Here is a 6488-nt window from a genome sequence, read left to right as displayed (position 1 = left end):
TTGTATTTTTGAACTTTTTAATTATTCAATTGCTTTATTTCCAATGTCTAATTTTTAATTATTAAATTTTAAAAATGTAACTTGTTCTGCAAACTGTTTAAATTTTTAGGCAGACCACAAAAAATATAAAATTTAAGCAAAAAGTTATGTTTGCAACACTTAAATAAAAAAAGTTCTATAAAATGAATTTTACCGCAGACCAGTTGTTTTGCAATTGGCGAAAATTTTACACAGGAAGTTGCATTTCAAATTGTTTAAAGCTGATTAGACTTGTGTTTTCGTTGAAATTTTGAGCATGAAAATGAGCATGAGTGACCCATGGTTGTCCTCCGTTGCTGAACAGGACCGTAATAACCTATCAGCACAACCGATTATATGCTTCAACGATCTGGTGATGTTTCTTCTATCAACAGCATGCATGAATGCGATGAAAAGATAAAACATCAGGATCATCAAAACTAGAACTGCTGCAGATAGGTAACAGTCGTTGGCCACCAACGGCGCCCGCCATGTCAGTTTGTAGATCACAAGGGGATGGTACGGGAATGTTAGTTAGCACAGGCTGCTACCGAGGGTGGGTTCTATACGATATTCACACCCCCGCGTGTGCCGGAAAACTACTTCTACTTGGGATTTTTGCCATATATTGATTTTTTTTAATTCAAGACTAGCATTTTAAATGGGCGTAATATTCAATGTTTGTTTCTTGAAAATGTTAGTCTTGATTAAAAAAAAATATTTTTTTTCGAAAAGATCGGAAAATTTCACGAATGTTTCATGTGTTAACATTGAAAATCGGACCAATAGTTGCTGAGATATCGTCATTAGAAAATGGTGGGTTGTTTCGGTGAGATTTAGAAAACTTAAATTTTCGTGTTTCTTTTTCTTAAGGCGGCTCTATCTCAGCAACCCGAGGTCCAATCTTAAATGTCTCTTAGACAATTTTCTAGCAAATTTTCTGAACTTTTCAAAAAAACATTTTTTTTAGAAATGGTCACTCATGGTCGCTATTTTTAACAATTGAAAAACTGCAAATATTTCTCTAAAATCAAACTTTCGGTGGCTATATCTTGAAAACGGAGTCCTTTATCAAAAAATCTGTAAAGTACTTTTCGATTGTACTTGTTTTTGCATGAAACTTCAATTTTTCCCAAAAATCACTATTTTTTCATAAGGCCGTTGCAAATATTTTTCAAAGTTTATGTCACCCCCCCCCACTTCAAAATTGGTTTAAAAAATCAGGGGGCAAAAAAAATATTTTTTCAAAAAAATATCAAAATTTAAATGGAATTAGAAGTCTAATCAACTGAGAGCAATCTTAAATGCCTTTTTCTGCATTGATAATCATATTTAACATGTTTGGACTCGTTTAAAAATATTTTGAACTTTTATGAAATTACAATGTACAGCACAGCAAAAACTTTTTTTTTCCGCAAAAATAAAATTTTCGTCAGCATTTTGGAAATCAATGATTGCAAAACAACTGGACAGGTGTATAATGCATTTTAAAACACTTTTTTCATTCAAATGTTAACACCGTGGCCTGTAATTTCAATTTTTTCGAAAATAAAAAATACGTATTTTGAGAAATTGAGTTTTAGTGAAAAAAATGATTTAAAAATCTGCAATTTTTTTTTTCCGTGTGCCTATTTTTTCTCAAAAGTCCTCAACAATACCTACAACTTTGCCGAAGACACCAAATTGATCAGAAAATTCAGTAAAAAGTTACAGCTGTTTGGATATTTACATACAATTTTTGTTTGGACAGCAGCCTAAATTGTATGGAGACTTGTATGGGTGAACCAATGACGCAAAATAGCTTATTTGGCCATAGGGAAGGCCCCCACAAAGTTTGAGTCAAATAAAAAAATACAAAAAATAAAAATGGTCGAAATCGGCCGATTTCGTAGAGAGTTGCTCAGGTATGATATTAAACTCTACGTAAAGTGTTTAGTTCGAGGGGATCATAGACGATTTCAACTTTTGAATAGTTATAACACAGAAGTATGTGATATAAGCATTATGAAATTTCGATAATTATGCTTGAAATTTTGAAATTTAGTATTTTTTTCTAAATTTATCTGCTTAATAATTAAATTATTTTTCTTGACTTTTAAAACTGGGTTACTCAAGCAGGGGTGCCCAACCTTTTGGCTCTGCGGGCCAGTTCTGATTTTTCTAAAACAGTGGCGGGCCGGATCTAATATAAAGTTAAACTTTATACTTTTAAAGTAAATAAATAAAAGAAATAGTATTGCTATATTAATATTTCTTGATTTTAGGAATTAAAAACAAAGATAACTTTCAAAATGTGTTTATTTCACTTATTTTAATTTTCGTTTGTTTGAAATTGTATAGTTATTGTATTTGACGATTGCAATTAATATTCAAATTTCAATGGTCGTTGCAAAAAAATAAGACATGATAAAATTTATTCAAACGAAATTTGGATATTCGATCCTTTACAAAAAAATACTTTTTGCATTGTTGTGCACCTATATTTAAACATTTTAGAAAAATACTTTAAAATGATTTAAAACACACACACACATAATTTCAATGTTTAAAAAATACATATTAAATCATTTTCATTTCGTTATTTTTCGAAATTTAAAGTTTCTGAAAATAAATATTTTTTGCTCCCTAATTTCTAATTTCTTGACTTATCTTGAGACATTTTTTGATATTTTTAATATATTTGCAGCGATCAGTATGAATAATTTGCTTTTTTACGCTTTTTTATTAAAAAAAAAGACTTTGTCACTGAAAATTTGTTCTGGAAAAATTAGTTTTTGCTTACTTATTTATTATAAAAAAATAGAAAAAAAATTTCAATGTGAAGTACACAGTTGAACAACTCAAAGAAATTTATACTTAGTGTCGTTTTGTTCATTTTTCCAGGTCCAGGTTTTTTTTTCATAAATTTCACAATTTTGTTAGATCGATAATTTTGTTTTCTTGCACCATTGAATAAAATCAGCAGGTTTATAATATAACAACATTCTTCACATTTGAATTTATTGATATTTTTCAACTCAAAAGTTTAAAAATATCAAGTTAGAAATTATAAGAATTAAATTCAAACATGAAGAATGTTGTTATAAAATGTTAAAATTTGATCTCAATCTTTTTTTTTAATCCAAGCAATCAATTTATTAATTTAATATTTCATGAACAGCCTCAAGTCATAGAACTATTTTGAAAATTTGTCTGCTTGATAATTAAATTATTTTTCTTGACTTTTAAAACTGGGTTACTCAAGCAGGGGTGCCCAACCTTTTGGTTCTGCGGGCCAGTTCTGATTTTTCTAAAACAGTGGCGGGCCGGATCTAATATAAAGTTAAACTTTATACTTTTAAAGTAAATAAATAAAAGAAATAGTATTGCTATATTAATATTTCTTGATTTTAGGAATTAAAAACAAAGATAACTTTCAAAATGTGTTTATTTCACTTATTTTAATTTTCGTTTGTTTGAAATTGTATAGTTATTGTATTTGACGATTGCAATTAATATTCAAATTTCAATGGTCGTTGAAAAAAAATAAGACATGATAAAATTTATTCAAACGAAATTTGGATATTCGATCCTTTACAAAAAAATACTTTTTGCATTGTTGTGCACCTATATTTAAACATTTTAGAAAAATACTTTAAAATGATTTAAAACACACACACACATAATTTCAATGTTTAAAAAATACATATTAAATCATTTTCATTGCATTATTTTTCGAAATTTAAAGTTTCTGAAAATAAATATTTTTTGCTCCCTAATTTCTAATTTCTTGACTTATCTTGAGACATTTTTTGATATTTTTAATATATTTGCAGCGATCAGTATGAATAATTTGCTTTTTTACGCTTTTTTTTTATTAAAAAAAAGACTTTGTCACTGAAAATTTGTTCTGGAAAAATTAGTTTTTGCTTACTTATTTATAGAAAAAAAAACTTCAATGTGAAGTACACAGTTGAACAACTCAAAGAAATTTATACTTAGTGTCGTTTTGTTCATTTTTCCAGGTCCAGGTTTTTTTTTTCATAAATTTCACAATTTTGTTAGATCGATAATTTTGTTTTCTTGCACCATTGAATAAAATCAGCAGGTTTATAATATAACAACATTCTTCACATTTGAATTTATTGATATTTTTCAACTTAAAAGTTTTAAAAATATCAAGTTAGAAATTATAAGAATAAAATTCAAACATGAAGAATGTTGTTATAAAATGTTAAAATTTGATCTCAATCTTTTTTTTTAATCCAAGCAATCAATTTATTAATTTAATATTTCATGAACAGCCTCAAGTCATAGAACTATTTTGAAAATTTGTCGCGGGCCGGATGAAACGGCTTCACGGGCCGGATCCGGCCCGCGGGTCGGACGTTGGGCAGGCCTGCTCAAGGGTTTACTTCAGTCTTAGCAAAACCTAAATTCTTTCGTTTGATTTACGGCTTTCCAGGATTCTTCTTTTTGAGATTTGGTCTTATGATGCAAATCGGGATTTTCAATATTATTAAATCGAATTCAAAATTAGTCAATGATGTTTTTGTTGGGGCAAAACTTGAAATAAAATTTGCTATGGCCTAAAAATATCTTTTTTTCCAAATAAAAATACCTGAAAATTGTATTCTTTCTTTAATGGTAAAAACGATTTTTTGTTAAATATTTATAAAAGAATATTTTCATTTTTTTTAAATTAACTTTATTAGATTTGCACCATCCCTAACCCCCTACCGACCAAATTCTTTTTACGAAAATTTTTATTTATCTCGTGTTCAGGAGGTCATTTTGAACAACTTTTGTTCTACAAAAAACTTCACTTCTCTTGTTTTATGTTTTTCTTGTTTCATTTTTAGTATTTTTATTTGCATTTATCTTGATTAGTTTATGTTTGTTTTTGCCTACTGTCAGCGGGGGTGACATTGGGTCTGGGGGGTGGGATTGAATCAAATTGATTTTTTTACGGATTTTACCATTTCTCTGATTCTTCTCAATGAAACTGAATTCTGTTAAAAGGGTTGTGTAGGGGACATCTTAAGATCACTTCGCTGAAAAAATCTCGTTCCTGGAACAAATCCTGTTATTTTGGCAGCTGTCTAAAGTTGAGGTACGGTTTTGGCCAAAAATGATCTCTAGAAAAATCATTTTTCTAATATTTTTGTTGGAATTGCTCGAAAACTACCCAAATGTTCGAAAATCTTCACTTCAAACAAGAATCTCCTCGAACAAGAAACACTGTTGCATGACTTGTTTTTAGTATATCGTTGTATTTGAGCATCATTTTAGTTTCATTTGACCCAATGTCACCCCCTCTAAGGGGTGAGATTGGGTCAATTTTCAAACTATTGGCATTTAAGGTAGTGTTCATCAAAATCCACCATTTTTTTTGAAAATGTTAGTAAACTATCTTAAAACAAATCTACGTTTAGAGATTTTCGATGTTATTTGAATTGTTTTTGTTATTAAGAAATTACGAGAGGTGTATCGTTTTTTGACCCATAGTCACCCCCACTGACGGTACCTTTTTGCCTTCCTCACCTTACTGAGGAAAGGCTATAAAATCAGTCGAAAAACGAAATTCTTAATTTGACCTCCTAGGCCCACCTTGATGTATACATATCGACTCAGAATCAAATTTTGAGCAAAGGTCTGTGTGTGTGGTGGGATGTTGATAAAAAAAATTGTACTGAGTTATCACAGCACTGGTGGACCCGATTTGGACCGTTTTTGGTCTCATTTGATCCGTCTTGGGGTCCCATAAGTCGCTATTGAAAATGATAAAGTTTAGTGAAATACTTCAAAAGTTATGCTAAAAAAACGATTTTAACAATAGCCCAGAAGATTTAAAAAGGGTGGTTTTTGTAAGAAACCTCGTCATGTTATACATTTTTAGAAAGGTATTCGAAAGACCTTTTCAACGAATTCAAAAGATTGAAGATCTGACAACCCTATCGAAAGTTATAAGCACTTAAGTGTTATTTATGATCTTTTTATAGGCCGGATCTCAGATATTTTGACAAAAACGTTGTTAGGATCTATCATGCGACTTGTCTTTGGAAAGGTAATTTAAAATACCTTTTCAACGAGGTCAATAGATTGCAGATCTGAACCCTATAAAAAGTTATAAGCACTTAAGTGTTATTTATGAACTTTGTGAAGGCCGGATCTCAGATATTTTGACAAAAACGTTGTCCGGATCCGGTCATGCGACCTATCGTTGGATAGTTATAAGCACATAAGTGCCCTGAATTAAGAAGATCTGACTACCCAATCTGATGGTATGAATAATGAATCAAGTTGATAGACCACTGAAAGGTCCGCCCTTTTGTATCTATTTTGGATAGCATTACTCTCTAAATGTAAGGAAGGGACCAACCACCTAATGGTGGATTAAGCTACGTTTTTTCATGTTTTTGCTTGTTTTTGCTCGAAGCCCGTCCAAAGGCGAGGTTGGATTGTAGAGGGTTAACTGTGGCACAAAAGAT

The sequence above is a fragment of the Culex pipiens genome, chromosome 1 (assembly GCF_016801865.2).
Source record: "Culex pipiens pallens isolate TS chromosome 1, TS_CPP_V2, whole genome shotgun sequence".
Taxonomy (NCBI): domain Eukaryota; kingdom Metazoa; phylum Arthropoda; class Insecta; order Diptera; family Culicidae; genus Culex; species Culex pipiens.
This window is presented reverse-complemented; position numbering follows the sequence as displayed.